Source organism: Bombina bombina, chromosome 5 (genome assembly GCF_027579735.1).
Source record: "Bombina bombina isolate aBomBom1 chromosome 5, aBomBom1.pri, whole genome shotgun sequence".
Lineage (NCBI taxonomy): Eukaryota > Metazoa > Chordata > Amphibia > Anura > Bombinatoridae > Bombina > Bombina bombina.
In genome coordinates this window covers 266,851,180-266,868,088 of record NC_069503.1, presented here as the reverse complement: position 1 = coordinate 266,868,088, position 16,909 = coordinate 266,851,180, and the positions used below count along the sequence as shown (strand labels likewise).

At 39.7% G+C, this 16,909-nt stretch overlaps 1 protein-coding gene across 1 annotated transcript in view; it reads right to left on the bottom strand.

The window, feature by feature from the left end:
- Positions 1 to 16,909, bottom strand: part of RSU1 (Ras suppressor protein 1) — a 317,910-nt gene that overhangs the window by 285,665 nt on the left and 15,336 nt on the right. The window lies entirely within an intron of this gene.

Sequence of the window (16,909 nt, the reverse complement as noted above, 5' to 3'; positions counted from 1 at the left end):
AGATTTGTACCCTTGACAAAGGTTCAATGTGAGGACTGAAACGTTGGGAATACCGGATAATAAAGAATTTATTCAAATTAAGCAAGAGTGCCTGGTTTACTATAGTGTGTGTGTGTGAGAGTGTGTGTGTTTGTGTGAATGTGTGTGTGATTGTGTATGTGAGTGTGAGTGTGTGTGTGTGTATGTATGTGAGTGTATACATATACATATACATGAATGAAAGAAAGCACTCTCTGGTCTTTTGAGTGAAAATTTAATAAATCAAGAGTGACGTTTCGGGGGGACACTCCCCTTCCTCAGACAAACAAATAGTGCATTCAACTGAAAATTTAAACACAATAAGCCCCTCCCCCAGTGAGAAAATTGTGCCAAAATTCAAAACGGTTGTCATGGTGATCCTCAATAAACAAATACTGGCTTGCTCCAGCCTAGTGCAAATTACAAAAGAAGAGCTCAATATACAAAATCAATACAAGGAGCATTTGATGTGAGCACTAAAATATAAAAATACATAAGTTCTCATAATGTGCATACTGATAGTGGCATCAAAAACATCTCGTAGCAATACAGTGACAGTATACCTCGGTTAGACAACTACCACCCTGTTTGAAGTGAATTATATGTAAAGGCATTATTACATGTAATGTCTAGTGATTGCTGGTGTTTATAAATAACCTAAATGGATACCTGATATCCTAAGTATCACAGATCGTGTTACAATCTTCTCAACAAAAACTCCCAAGAACATCCCATATCTTACAATTACACTCTGTTACTAGAGGATTATAAACTCTATCAATTTATTCACTACCTGTTTGTTGAATTCTAGTTGCGTGAAGCAAGGGAGATATACAAGAGTATGAGAACAACAATACCCCAAAACTAATAGCGGATACTAGCTCAGATTGGCTGAATCAAATACAGACGCAGCTAAAAGAATATAAAGATGCCTTGATCTCCTTTAAAAACAGGAAATTGACGGCTGTGACTGAAGACCATAAAGAAAAAAGTGTGTATCGGTGGTTGACAGGAGGAGAAGGGGATAATAGGGGCTTTAGACCCAGAAGACAGAGAAGGTTCAGACAGTATACCAGGAGAAACCTCCAAACCATTGATACCAGTTCGGGTACAGACTCAGATACCCCACAGTCTGCGCAGGATCCATTACCATCATACAGAGGGACCTCACGCCCCTATAGAGGAAATAGACAACAACAGTCTTTTTTAGGGGTGACCACTCGTTCAGCAGGAAGGGGAAGAGGAGGCCACATCCCAGAAGGGGTGGTCAGAGGCAGACCACCGTTCCCCCACCAATCCCCACCAATGCACTAATGCATAACAACAATTTGGTCAACAATATCAGTGACCGTGTTCTATCAAAGCCAGAGATCCAGTTGCTAAACAAGGGACTCAATTTTGTACCCACCAAAATGTGTGACCCGTTTGACCTGTGGGTAGATCAACAAAAATTCCAGCGATCACTAAGGCTTAAAGAACATTTCATCAATAATTTAGCCTCTGAAACTGATGTACAATTCCGTAAACCTAGTAAGTTTGATCCCACTAGCCAGAATTCAAGTATAAAAACATATTCTCGCTTGACACAAAAGGATACTAGTATGGCAATTAAGCCAGAATTTAAAAATAACCTAACAAAGGAAGAACTTGCAGCCATAAGAACTTTGGCTACAGACCCCAAGATTATCATCCGCCCAGCGGATAAAGGAGGAGCCACCGTAATAATGAACTATGAGTACTACCGATCAGACATTTTGCTCCAGCTCAGTGACACCATGACTTATTTACAACTTCAAAGAAATCCGACAAAGGAATTCCAAAAAGAAATTGATATCTTGGTGAAGGAAGGCGTGATGCAGGGATGGATTGATGAGAAGATAGCGGGCTTTTTAATAACCGAATATCCTAAATGCCCTATTTTGTATACCTTACCTAAAGTACACAAGAATCAAACCCAACCACCAGGGAGGCCTATTGTGTCTGCCTGAGAGTCCATCACATCACCACTGTCCCAATTTGTGGACTTTTTTCTACAGCCCCTGGTCAAAAATATGAGATCGTACACTAGAGATTCCACGGACTTGTTAGAAAAATTGAAGGACATAAGGATGGAGGACCAATGGTTATTAGTCACTGCTGATGTAAATAGTCTTTACACAGTTATACCCCAACAAGAAGGCATCAACAGGGTTGCGAGAGCACTGAATAGATACCCTTATGTGGGTCCACCTGCCCATTTCCTTCTGCAGATGTTAGAGCTAAGCCTGAGGTTGAATTACTTCAGATTCGAGAAGTCCTACTACTGCCAAATAAAAGGAACCGCCATGGGTTTGAATGTTGCTCCTTCATTCGCAAACCTATACATGGAGTTTTATGAGTAAGAAATCATGAAGGTGTTCCAAAAAGAAGAAATCATTATATACCAGCGGTATATAGATGATTTGTTTATGGTGTGGAGGGGCTCAAGGGAATCATTACAGAAATGGTTCCTTGGATTGAATGAATTAGAACAGCCCATCAAATTCAAGATGTGTTTCAGCGAGGACAAAGTTGAGTTCTTGGACCTATGCATCTTTAGGGATGGCAACAATATGGGTACAACATTGTATCAGAAACCAACGGATAGGAACTCTGTGTTACATGCATGCAGCAGTCACCCTACATCTCTACTGCGAGCCATACCCAAAGGCCAAATGTCCAGAGTGACTAGGAACAATACCAACAAGGAGACCAAAAAAACACAACTCCAGGACATGGCGGTAAAATTCATGGCCAGGGGATACAAGTGGCAACATCTACTTGAGTGTATGAGCGAACAGGATGATGCCAAAGAAAAGAAAGAGAATGGCCAGTAAACGTATGACCTTTACAACTTAATATTGCCCTGACATTAAACAGATTGGACACACACTTAAGGAGCATTGGCATATTATCCAAAGTGATCCAACACTACCCTTCGGAAACTGGGATAGCCCGCGAGTCGGGTTTAAAAGAAATCGAAACCTTAGAGACCAATTGGTGGTGACGGACCCAGTACACTGCTATGATAAAAAGACTTGGCTGTCTCATAATAAGAAGGAGTGCTTTCGTTGTATAGGGAGTACCACATGCCACTCCATGATCCCTGGAGCCACCTTCCGCCATCCGGACACAAATTTTTTTTTTATTTTTTTTTTTAAATATTTTTTTTATTGAGGTGATAATCAGAATCCAAAAATATACATATCAGACAATCAACAATCTATTACAGCATCAAGCGAACTAACAACAGAATGAAAGACTGATTAGTGATCTTTACAAAGCAGACTGATACGAATGTACAATCATAAGCACCTCATTTTGTTTTTTACAGTTTCACAGTGTCCTTGATAGGTTACAGATCCAACCAGGGGACCAAGATCTTTGCGGTAGGAAACAGGGCACTTTATGTATACTAACAAACATATATGAAAACAATTATTGTATAACAAGAAAGTAAAACACAAAGGTTACAGTTCACTATGGAATAACACACCATCACAATTCTATAAATTTAGGGCCTGAGGAGTCTTTTAATGTAGATACTAGAAAAAGCTTTAATCCGGGCTCTCCAGGCTGGGCAAAGACTACAAAAACTCTGCCAAAGAGTAATGCAGAGGAGAGATTACTCGCCCTTTACCGCATTAAAAAAAAAAGGGGGGGGGGGTGGAGATTAGACTAGTGCTATATTCCCTCTCAATTTCTGACCTGTTCAGTAAACAGTCACCTAGGTTAAAGATGGCAGAGTATGAACATATAAGCGTAGATAAACTATATACCCTAAAGTCTATGTCAACATCTGTACCTATTTGATTGGTTGCTGCAATACTATATAAAGGTTTATACCATAACTATTATATTTTGGTAGCACTAGTAAATATAGAGTAACAATATGGCAACTAAACTCTAGCTAAAGCTATATTCGAAGGTAGGTGCTAAATAAGGCTAACTGATGTATGAGGCAGAGGCCAATACGCAAACCAGCTGATTGAGTAGCATTCAAACTTCAGGAAATATACATAATAGCATCACGTAAATAAAAATCAGGTTTTCTATACTGCTGAGCAAATATATTCCCAGTGAGTCCCAAAAGGAAATAAAAGTACAAAAAGCAAGATTTATAACTTAGACAGATAGCTGCAGAGCCATTCAACATCTTGCCACCGTGAAATGGGTCTCATAAAAGTCTTAACATGGCGCAAAACAAAATAACAAGGAACTATAAGTTATGAGGGAAAATCATAAAATTAGTAAACATGCTTAAGTAGCTGAACAAGTAGAAAGTTCCCTTTGAGATCTGCACGCTGTAGAAATATAAAGAAGTTTCGGTTCCCAAGAACACACATTATCAGAGTTTAGTCTGCATGGGTGTAGATCCTTCAATGTCAGCTGCTATAAGGTTAGTTAGTAGGGGCATGTGAGGTGGGCAAGATAGATTTGTAAACCGGGGCATCCGTAAACCATTACTACATTAAAGTCATCACCCAACTCCGGTTCTTGTGCTGGCAGCAAGGAGCCGAATGCCTGCAAATTGCAGGATCATCTTGTAGGAGGCGGTGACCATAATTGAGTTAACCATACCAGTGTTGTTAACAGGGGTCAATACCCCGCTGACCAGCCGGGCCCATGAGCTGTAAGGTGTTCCGGGACCTCCCGTATCTCCGTTCCGTAGATGATGCTTCTCAGGGAGACCGGGTGTGGCGTGGAAGTCTCCTTCTTGTGATTGCACTACACCGAGGTTCACGCTAGCATCAGTCTCAATCTCTCCATCGACCAGCGCAGGCCGCTCCTTTATGAATCCGGCCTCAATCCTGGTCAGCAAGCCATCGAACCTCTCAAGGATCCGCTGCTCATACTCCGCAAATAGAGACCATACTGTGGCGCAGATGTTTTCTTCCATAATAAACAGAAATGGCGGTCCGCTGCTTCCCCAGGCGTAATAATCAAAGATAGCCACCTTACTAGCTCCAATCAGGCAAATAATAGGAGCCCCTACTGTTCACAATAATAATTTGATCATCAGCTGGTAGTATTTTAGGGGAAAAATCGGAAAACTGTGGTATAATATAAAATAAAGTCAGGAGCCTCTTTGATATGCGTCTTGCTGCGCTTGCTGCTGGCTCCGCCCCCCGGACACAAATTTTAATTACAAGATACACCATTACCTCACTTGCACTACATCCTATGTGGTCTATCTTATCAATTGCCCATGCGGGTTGTTCTACGTGGGAAAAACGGCCGATGACGCCCACACCCGCATGGCCAACCACAGATCAGCGATTAGGACTGCAATTCGGAACCAAGGTAGTGATCAACCAGTAGCCCACCACTTTGCCATAAGTGGACACAATGTTCAGGACTTAAGGTTCAAGATCATTGACCATGCACCTGCACCCCGAAGAGGAGGAGATAGACACTGGACATTACTGCAACTAGAATCTAAGTGGATATACAAGCTGAATACACTACGCCCGAGGGGCCTCAATGTCAGCTTAGACTGGCATTGTTTTCTGTGAACCCATTGGAATTATGACCAAGATGTTTTTACCAAGATGATCGTAATGGGTGGACTTTATTGATCCCAGATGGATTTATATTGATCTTAGTATCACCTTTGAGTATCTGAGAGTCCATGACCCATTATATTTGTAGTGGGAGTCTATGACCTAAAATATCCGCTCACACATTCTGGTGATCTGGTTTATGTTGATTCGTTAATATGTTTATATGTTTTCATGGTTTCATGTTTTCCTCCTTTGGTTTCTTTTCTTTGTCTACTCTACACTTTCTAGGGGTTTATTTTTGGGTTCTGATTCCTTTTTTAAGTCTTACCTTATGCTCTCCCTGCTTCTTTAGGTGTTTTAGGTGTTATGGAGTTTTGTTGTTTTGCTATTTCTGTTATTTTGTTATCTCTGGGTTCTTCTTTTACCACTATGCTTGGGATCTTATTTATTCTATCTCAGTTTATTTTATTTTATTTTATCTACTGTATTTATTGTCTGTTCTTTTTTCCTTATTTCATTTTATCTGGAACATGGTTTGTGTTTAGCTCTTGTATTCCACATTTCTTGGACTTAGTCATGCTACGTTTATAGTTTATATTTTGCTGTTGATCAGATCACTTAGGTGTGTTGCTTCCAGTCTCGTAGACTAATGTATTGGGTATGGGTTGGGGCTATTTCACTTGTACTTCACTTGTACATCACTGTCCCTTATGGATCACATTTGTCAGTAGATTAATTCATGGACCTAATCCTTTTACACAGGGTATTGAGAGACTTCCTAGGGTGCAAGCCCTATTATAAACCTCATAACGGGAGTGCATAGACAGTCCTGTTAACTCTAGTGTGGATCACTATATGGTATATGGTGCAATCTTCTTCTACTTTTTATATATGTATGTGTGTGTGATCTCACAATTCTTAGGTGTTACATCAGACAGTTGAGAACATAGACTGAGATACACACTTTAATTTCTTATTGGCAGGAATTTCAGCTATGTATAAACTTCCCAGCGTCTTTCCTTGCTTAGAAAGATCCTCCGCAGCTACAAAAAAAATATATATATATATATCTGATTCCTTGTAAAACTAACAGGGAGCCTGTGTGGCTCTCTGCTTTTCTCTGGGATAGCCAACCGTCTTTCAACCGTGCCCTCGATAGTAAAGACGCCACAATTTGACAATCTTAGGCCGTTATAAACATCACAACTGTCATGAATTGGATCTGCTCATTGCCGTGTCGCCGCGGCTCACAGATCCCCTCTGTATCACGTCACGTTGCCTAGCAACGTGACGCGGTATCTGGCTCTCCTCCTGACGTCAGAGTCTCCCTGCCTTCAAATCTCGGCGGGAGATCTGAATTGGCGCCCGTTTGTTTTCTCTGTTCATTCTCCCGGACCGGACCTGTGTGAGTAATTCTTTTTGTCTCCCTTGCCTGAATCCTTGCCTGAATACTCTCTGCCAGTTTGCCTAACCTGCTAATAAGGATTTTATGTTTGTTTACTAACCTGCATACAAGGACATTTGCTTTATCTAACCTGCTTAAAGGAACATTTGCTTTATTCAAACCTGATAAAAGGAATCTCTGTTTGTTTGCTAACCTGCTTAAAGGGACATTTACTTTATCCAAACCTGCAAAAAGGAACCTCAGTTTGTTTATTAAACCTGCTTAAAGGGACATTTGCTTTATCCAAACCTGCTAAAAGGAATCTTTGTTTATTTACTAACCTGCTTAAAGGGACATTTGCTTTATCCAAACCTGCTAAAAGGAATCTTTGTTTATTTACTAACCTGCTTAAAGGGACATTTACTTTATCCAAACCTGCAAAAAGGAACCTCAGTTTGTTTACTAAACCTGCTTAAAGGGACATTTGCTTTATCCAAACCTGCTAAAAGGAATCTTTGTTTATTTACCAACCTGCTTAAAGGGACATTTACTTTATCCAAACCTGCTAAAAGGAATCTCAGTTTGTTTACTAAACCTGCTTAAAGGGACACTTGCTTATCCAAACCTGCTAAAAGGAATCCTTGTTTATTTACTAACCTGCTTAAAGGGACATTTGCTTTATTACTTGCTAAAAGAATTTCACTTAGTTTATTTATCTTCTTAAAAGGACATTTGCTTTCTTCAATCCTGAGTGGGTCACGTCCAGGATATTTCTCAGTGTGCTAGCGTGTGTTTTTTACTTTTCACGCTAGCAGTTGGGTTGAATCCTGAGCTGGTCCTTTACGGCTGACATTACAAACGGGCCATAAAAATGGACCCCACTGAATTATCCATGGCCGTGACCCACCAGGGACAGTTATTGGGATCTCATGCTACCCACTTACAATCCTTGGACGCAAAGTTGGATCAGATAACTATTTTACTTCAGAATATGGCTGCTCCTATACCTCCTAATCCTATTCCTTTGGATCCCTCTCCCCCTACGAATCCTACCAATCAGACACAAGCTCAGCTCAGTCCCAGGATACCTCTTCCGGACAAATATGATGGGAATCCTGAGGATTGTAGGGGTTTTTTGAATCAGTGTCGCCTTCATTTTCGGAATAGTCCAGTTCTCTTTGCAACTCCCTCCTCTAGAATCACTTTCCTTATATCCTTAATGAAAGGTAGAGCCTTAGCCTGGGTATCACCTTTGCTTGAAAAGAATGATCCAATACTCCAGGATGTGGATACATTTCTCTCTGTCTTTTCAAATGTCTTCGATAAGCCAGGGAGGTCTGCCGCGGCTGAAGCTTCTCTTCTAGACTTACGACAAGGTGGTCAACCTGTATCTCAATATGCCATTGAATTTCGCACTCTAGCTTCTGAGACTACCTGGAATCAGGGAGCTCTTAGAGCAGCTTTTCGCAAAGGACTCTCTGAACGTCTCAAAGATGAGTTGGTCTATCGTGAAATCCCAGAATCCCTAGAGGCTCTGATAAATCTTTGTATTTGTCTCGATTCCAGATACCGCGAACGCCAACAAGAAAGAGAGAGAAATCAGAAAGCTTCTAATCGTCCTTTTCGTCTGGTACCTCGTATCTCTAACCCTTTAACTCCCGCTTCTCCACCTTCCGATCAGACTGAACCAATGGAAATTGGCACCATTAGATTAACTGAAACTGAACGTCTGAGGAGACGATCTCTTGGACTGTGTTTATACTGTGGCCTTAAAGGACATTTATTAAAAGATTGTCCTACCAGACCGGTAAAAGCCAGGGCTTAACTTCTGTCCAGGGAACTAAGTTAAGCCAAATAGGATCTCATTCCCTCAATAATAAACTTTTTGTTCCGGTTACTCTTCAAATTGGAGGAGACAGGATTCATACTCAAGCTCTTATTGACTCTGGTGCTGGAGGAGTCTTCATCGATTCCACATTTGTAATTACTCACTCTATTCCATTAAGCAAAAAGGAATATTCTATTCCAGTCTCCACTGTTAGTGGAGATCCTTTGGGTCCCGGACTTATCCAGTTTGCTACTAGACCCATTCTCTTTTCTGTTGGAATTCTTCATTCAGAGACAATATGTTTTGATGTAATCTCGACTCCTCAATTTCCCATAATATTGGGTCTTCCCTGGCTCCAGTTACATAATCCTGTATTCTCCTGGACTCAAGGCGAACTCATTTCCTGGGGATATACTTGTCAAAATAGGTGTCTTCAGATTCCCACGAAAGTGCCTCTCACCATTGCTCTCACTATTGACACCTCTGGGTCGTTACCCACACCTTATCAAGATTACGTTGATGTTTTTTCCAAGAAAGAAGCAGAACGTCTTCCCCCACATCGTACTTTTGATTGCCCCATTGATCTACTTCCTGGGGCAACCTACCCTCGTGGCAAGACGTATCCGCTCTCAAGGCCAGAGAATGTTGCCTTAGAGGAATATATCCAAGATAGTTTGGCTAGAGGTTTTATTCGACCTTCCTCTTCTCCTCTTGGGGCTGGTTTCTTTTTTGTGGGAAAGAAGGATGGAGGACTGCGACCTTGTATTGATTATCGGGGTTTGAATCAAATCACAGTCAAGAATAGTTACCCTCTGCCTCTTATTCCTGAACTGTTCACTTATCTTCAAGGAGCTACAATATTTACCAAACTAGACCTTCGTGGTGCTTATAACCTTATTCGCATGCGCAAAGGAGACGAATGGAAGACAGCCTTTAACACTCGATTTGGGCATTATGAATATCTGGTTATGCCTTTTGGGCTGTGTAATGCCCCTGCTGTTTTTCAACACTTCGTCAATGAGATCTTTCGGGATTTTTTGAACTCCTTCGTCATTATCTACCTTGACGATATTTTAATTTTTTCTCACAATTATCAAGATCATGTACACCATGTCAGGAAGGTTTTGCAACGGTTACGAGACAATCATCTATTCGCCAAATTGGAGAAATGTTCATTTCATCAAAAATCCATACCCTTCTTGGGTTATGTAATATCTGAATCTGGATTTGAAATGGATCCGAATAAACTTTCTTCCATTTTGGATTGGCCTAGACCTGATTCTCTTAAGGCTCTACAACGGTTTCTTGGCTTCGCCAATTATTACAGGAAATTTATCAAAGGATTTGCTACTATTACTTCTCCTCTCACGTCACTCACTAGAAAGGGGCAAGATTGTAAAGAGTGGTCCCCAGAGGCTATTAAGGCCTTTGAGTCTCTCAAAAAGGCCTTTTCTTCTGCACCCATACTCCGTCACCCAAATCCGGATTTTCAATTTATCCTAGAAGTGGATGCTTCTTCTGTTGCTGCTGGGGCTGTTCTTTCCCAACGAATACCTGACACGGGTAAGATTCATCCTGTAGGTTTCTTTTCCAAGAAATTTACTTCTTCTGAATTAAATTATGACGTTGGCAATAAGGAATTATTAGCCATCAAGATGGCTCTGGACGAATGGAGGCATTGGTTGGAGGGTACTACCTTTCCATTTTCCATACTCACGGATCATAAAAATCTTCTTTATCTCCAAACTGCCAAACGATTGAATTCCAGACAAGCTCGTTGGTCTTTATTCTTTTCACGTTTTAATTACAATCTTTCCTATATACCTGGTTCTAAGAATATAAAAGCGGATGCCTTATCCAGGCAGTTTCAATCTACCTCTACTCCAGAATCGGGTACCATACTTCATCCACAAGAAGTCATAGCTCAATTATCAACCTCTTGTTTACAGGAGTTACAGTCTGCTCAAAAGGATCTTCCTTCTTCCTTTAAATCTCCTGACGGTTTATTATTTGTTCCTGAACGTCTCCGTCCTAAGATTCTCCATTGGGCTCATGATAGTCCTCTCTCTGGACATCCTGGCGTCAGTAACACGACTCGGAATCTTAAACAGTATGTCTGGTGGCCTACTCTCTCTCAAGATGTTAAAGATTATGTCTCAGTTTGCACTCAATGTGCTACAAATAAAGCTCCTCGTCAACTCCCTTCTGGTTTACTTCAACCTTTACCCATTCCTCACCAGCCTTGGACCCATCTATCTATGGATTTTATTACAGACCTTCCTCTTTCTGCCGGAAACAACACTATTTTAGTGGTGGTTGACAGGTTTACGAAGTCTGCCCATTTCATTCCTTTGCCTGGTCTTCCATCTGCCAAGGGACTTTCTGAGCTTTTCCTTTTGCATATCGTGAGATTACATGGTTTTCCTTTGGACATCGTCTCCGATAGAGGGGTACAATTTGTTTCTCGGTTCTGGAAATGGCTCTGCAAACATTTTGGCACTACAATCTCTTTATCAACCTCTCATCATCCACAGTCTAATGGTCAAACCGAGAGAGTAAACCAATGTCTGGAGACTTACCTTAGACATTATGTGGACCATCATCATTCTAATTGGACTCGTTATCTTCCTTTAGCGGAGTTGGCCCATAATGCTCGTTACAATTCATCTCTTCAGTCTTCTCCCTTTTTTGCAGCTTATGGATTTCAACCCAGAACATTTCCTCTGTATACTTCCTCTTCTGAAAATCCTGCTTCTGATCAAACTGCTCGGAGATTAACTCGACATTGGCGTAAAATACGTGATCTTCTTTCCAAAGCTTCTAAAAGATACAAGTTTTTTGCTGATCGCAGACGGAAGAAGGCTCCTAATTTTCGTCCTGGAGACAAGGTGTGGATTTCTACTCGTCACCTTCATCTCAAACAACCTTCTATCAAATTGGGGCCTCGATATGTGGGTCCTTTCCGAATACTGGGTCAAGTTTGTTCTACTGCATATCGAGTTGCTCTTCCCAAGGCTCTCAAAGCTCACCCTGTGTTCCATGTTTCTCTCCTGAAACCGGTGAAATCTAATAGATTTTCTAAATCTCTGCCCAAACCTCCGCCTCTCTTGGTACAGGGACAGCCTGAGTTTGAGATTGCTCACATTCTGGATTCCAAACTTCGTGGCAAGAAACTATACTATCTCATCCATTGGAAGGGTTATCCGGTCACGGAACGGACTTGGGAACCAGCCCGGCATGTTCACGCCCCTGCTTTGATTAAAGCCTTTCACAAAGCTTCTCCTGCTAGGCCTGGTCCTGTCCCCCGGAGGGGTCCTTGAGAGGGGGGTGCTGTCATGAATTGGATCTGCTCATTGCCGTGTCGCCGCGGCTCACAGATCCCCTCTGTATCACGTCACGTTGCCTAGCAACGTGACGCGGTATCTGGCTCTCCTCCTGACGTCAGAGTCTCCCTGCCTTCAAATCTCGGCGGGAGATCTGAATTGGCGCCCGTTTGTTTTCTCTGTTCATTCTCCCGGACCGGACCTGTGTGAGTAATTCTTTTTGTCTCCCTTGCCTGAATCCTTGCCTGAATACTCTCTGCCAGTTTGCCTAACCTGCTAATAAGGATTTTATGTTTGTTTACTAACCTGCATACAAGGACATTTGCTTTATCTAACCTGCTTAAAGGAACATTTGCTTTATTCAAACCTGATAAAAGGAATCTCTGTTTGTTTGCTAACCTGCTTAAAGGGACATTTACTTTATCCAAACCTGCAAAAAGGAACCTCAGTTTGTTTACTAAACCTGCTTAAAGGGACATTTGCTTTATCCAAACCTGCTAAAAGGAATCTTTGTTTATTTACTAACCTGCTTAAAGGGACATTTGCTTTATCCAAACCTGCTAAAAGGAATCTTTGTTTATTTACTAACCTGCTTAAAGGGACATTTGCTTTATCCAAACCTGCTAAAAGGAATCTTTGTTTATTTACTAACCTGCTTAAAGGGACATTTACTTTATCCAAACCTGCAAAAAGGAACCTCAGTTTGTTTACTAAACCTGCTTAAAGGGACATTTGCTTTATCCAAACCTGCTAAAAGGAATCTTTGTTTATTTACCAACCTGCTTAAAGGGACATTTACTTTATCCAAACCTGCTAAAAGGAATCTCAGTTTGTTTACTAAACCTGCTTAAAGGGACACTTGCTTATCCAAACCTGCTAAAAGGAATCCTTGTTTATTTACTAACCTGCTTAAAGGGACATTTGCTTTATTACTTGCTAAAAGAATTTCACTTAGTTTATTTATCTTCTTAAAAGGACATTTGCTTTCTTCAATCCTGAGTGGGTCACGTCCAGGATATTTCTCAGTGTGCTAGCGTGTGTTTTTTACTTTTCACGCTAGCAGTTGGGTTGAATCCTGAGCTGGTCCTTTACGGCTGACAACAACAAGTTTAACTGTAAGAGATTTGTCAACATAACACAAATTATTACTATTTACTTTAACAAATATTTACTTTTTTTCCTTCTACAGGGTCTTTACTTTCTTATAGTAAATGAGAATATTCTTAATAAAACTAATAAAGTATTTTTCATACAATATATTTACCTTATTCCTTTTATAATCTGAATTATTTCTAGTGCACAAGTCCCTCTCAAAAACATATATGAATTTTTTCTGCATAGTCAGGTGATAACTCTGGTAGCAGTGCTCACCCTGGAAGGAAAACACTTGTTTTTATTTCTGTACTGCACAAAAGAGCCTCTCTAATCTATATTAATACCCACAAAAGCCTGTATGGTTGCTATTTTACATGTGGCTACCGTTGATGACAATTTAATAAGGTGATCACAGTAGCAGCAGTGGCCACCTGGCCATTTTCAGTATTATTTACAAGAATTTTAACAAAGTTTTTTTGTTGTTTTTTTACAGCTTTTGCCACAGCTATCGCACATGTCAGAAAATATAAATATAATAATGACGTATTCTGAATCTGCTGGGCCTGCTGAAAAAAACAAAACAACAATATATAATTTGTGTGGATCACTCACTGCAGTTTGACTTACAATAGTGTTTAAATGCAAGTAACAAAAAAAGCTCAAAATTGGCTCAGCACTGGGGTGTAAAAATGGCTTAGTATAAAGGGACATAACTGGGGGAAAAAGTATGCAATGTGTGCAGTAACAAAATGCTCTATTTCAAGGGAGTTAAAAACATATTTGAAGAAAGCTCCAGAGAAGCAATGCACTACTGGAACCTAGCTGAACACATCCAATGACACCAGGCATATGTAAGTAGCCACCAATCACTGAGCTAGGTATGGTTTTCACAAAGGATAATAAGAGAATGAAGTGAATTTTATAATGGAAGTAAAACTTGAAAGTCCCTTAAATAGAATGATCTATCTGAATCAACATAGATTCATGTTTGTGCCCCATAAAGTACTTAGCTCTAAATGCCAGACATGGGATCTAAGTTTAATGCAGAATACATTCCAGACAGACCTAAATTATACCCTATAAAGCTTCACAACTAAATTACTCATATTTCTATAAAGTGCTGTTCTTGTGCAAGCATGAAGAGAGTTCAATACTCTTCCCTTTACCCCAAGTACTCCTATAGCTCCTACTCTGATCTAACATTGCTTAAGTCAGACAACACTGCTCTAGAGCAATATACTTCAAATGTGCTGCTCATGACATTTCAAAAACATCTATACCTTGTTCTGCTTACTTTTTAAAGTCTAAGCAATTCAGAAAACAAATATAACCCAGAAAAAAAAAATATTCTGCTAAAACAATATATAGTTCATATAAATAAAAATGTGGCAACAGTTGGCAAGTTGATTTTAAACTTATGAGTCATCCGGAATACAGGAAATGGTTTATTATTGGCATGTTTGTATTAGAATGAAACCGAAGTTTAGTAGCCGTAGCTCGCTGGCTTCTGGGATGTGCCAAGCCCTAAATCAAGAAACACAAGCTATATAAAATACAGCCCAAAAGCACTATAAAAAGAGCTGCAACAACTAATCATTATAATCGAGAATAATCAATTATGAAAATAGTTGTCAACAAATCTCATAATCGATTATAGTTGGTTTGCAATTAGTTGGTCTGTACATGACACCAGCTGCTTCACTCCAATGAGCTCCTGCACATGGAATTGGGGTTTATGTTTATGCACTTAGCCTAAAGGACATCTACAGATGTTTACTTTTCACTTTTTCAGGACAGTATAAGCTAAAGGGCCATTAAACCCCAAAAAAATCTTTCACGATTCAGATAAAGAATACAATTTTAAACAACATTCCAATTTACTTCTATTATCTAATTTGGTGCAATCTTTAGATATCCTTTGTTAAAAAAATAGCAATGCACATTGGTGAGCCAATCACATGAGGCATCTATGTGCAGCCACCAATCAGAAGCTACTGAGCCTATCTAGATATGATTTTTAGGAAAGAATATCAAGAAAATAAAGCAAATTATATAATTGAAGTTAATTAGACAGTTGTTTAAAATGGCATTCTCTATCTGAATCATGAAAGAAAAAATTTGGGTTTAATGTCCCTTTAACTACTCCTGGCTTGTGTGCAACCCAGAAATAAAAGGAGTCATCATTTGGATTGTTTACATTAAATCAGGTGATGCTTTGAATGATATAGTGCCAAGTTTGTTATTTACAGCACTAGATTAATGGGAGTTATTTGAATTGATGTGCACTATTATCTGTTTGCACAATTATTAGCGTATTGATTGCTATTGCTGATTATATGTACTGTATAGATAAACGTGTAAGTCTTTGTCCTGTTATTGATATGTAGTCCTTAGTGCTTTTGACTTTTTTTTTTATTGTTTTTTTATATTTTTAATAAATTGTGATAATATGTACCAGATTTAACCTCTATAAGTATATATCTGTTATTTTTAGAGCAGACTAGATATTTTTCCCTAATCTTATAGCTGGTTATTTACCACTGCATATAGATATTCAAGATATTTTTTATGTTAGAATGAAGTCCAGGCTTACTTTGTTGAGAGGCCTCTTGCCAAGGTGGAAAACATGTTGCATTGGTGAAGCTAACAAAGATAAATATCCCACTTTGGTGAAATTGGCAAAACCCTACTTATGCATCTCAGGCACCTCAACACCATCTGAGTGCCTCTTCTCTGCTGCAGGCAAAATGACTTGCAAAAAGAGAGCCAGCCTCAGCCATGAGCTACATTCATTTCAATGGCTCGATCGGGCGTGCTGTGATTAGACAGCGCGCCTGCAAAGCGATTTTAAAATTTAAGACCCGCTCAGAAGATCCTGGAGCGGAGAGCTGCTAAATCCAGGTTTAATATGAAATATCTTGCAGTGCTTTCGTTTTTGCCACCTGCCGCTAAGATAATGTTATAAAATGCTGCACTATGTGCAGCATTATATAACATTTTATAAGTTTACTGTCCCTTTAAGCAATGTTCAAATACAAACCCTTTTAAATAATAATCCTCTTACCTATTAAACTCAGCATCCTTTGTTTTCTGGTGTTGCTAAACACAGAGCATACACATGTGCCCGAGACATATAAGCAGTCCCATGATGCATTTGCACCAATCAGAAGCTGTTTTATACCCTAAGATCTGCACAGACGGTATGCAAACTATGTGGAGTTAAAGAGACAGTGTACTGTAAAAAAATTGCTTCCCTTTAAAAAGTTACATTAAAGGGACACTCAAGTCAAAATAAACTTTTATGATTCAGAAAGAGCATGTAGTTTTAAGACTCTTTCAAATTTACTTCCATTATCAAATTTTTCACAGTCTTTTTATATTCACACTTTCTGGGGAACAAGATCCTACTGAGCATGTGCACAAGCTCACAGGGTATACGTATACTATTCTGTGATTTGCTAATATCTGTCACATGGTACAGGGGGACGGAAAACGGGAGGAAAAAATAAACTTGTTTGGAAAAAAAATGATTGATTATTTGAAATTCTGAGTAGGTGTTAAATCATTGTCTTTTTATTATGCACTTGTTAATTATGCAATTCTATGCCACTGAATGGCCCTTTAAGCACTAAAAACATTTCATGCTCCTCCCTTTAATTATGGGTGACATCATTTTGGAATAGGTTTCACGTAGCGCTGCGGAATCTGTTGGCACTCTACAAATAACTAATAATAACTG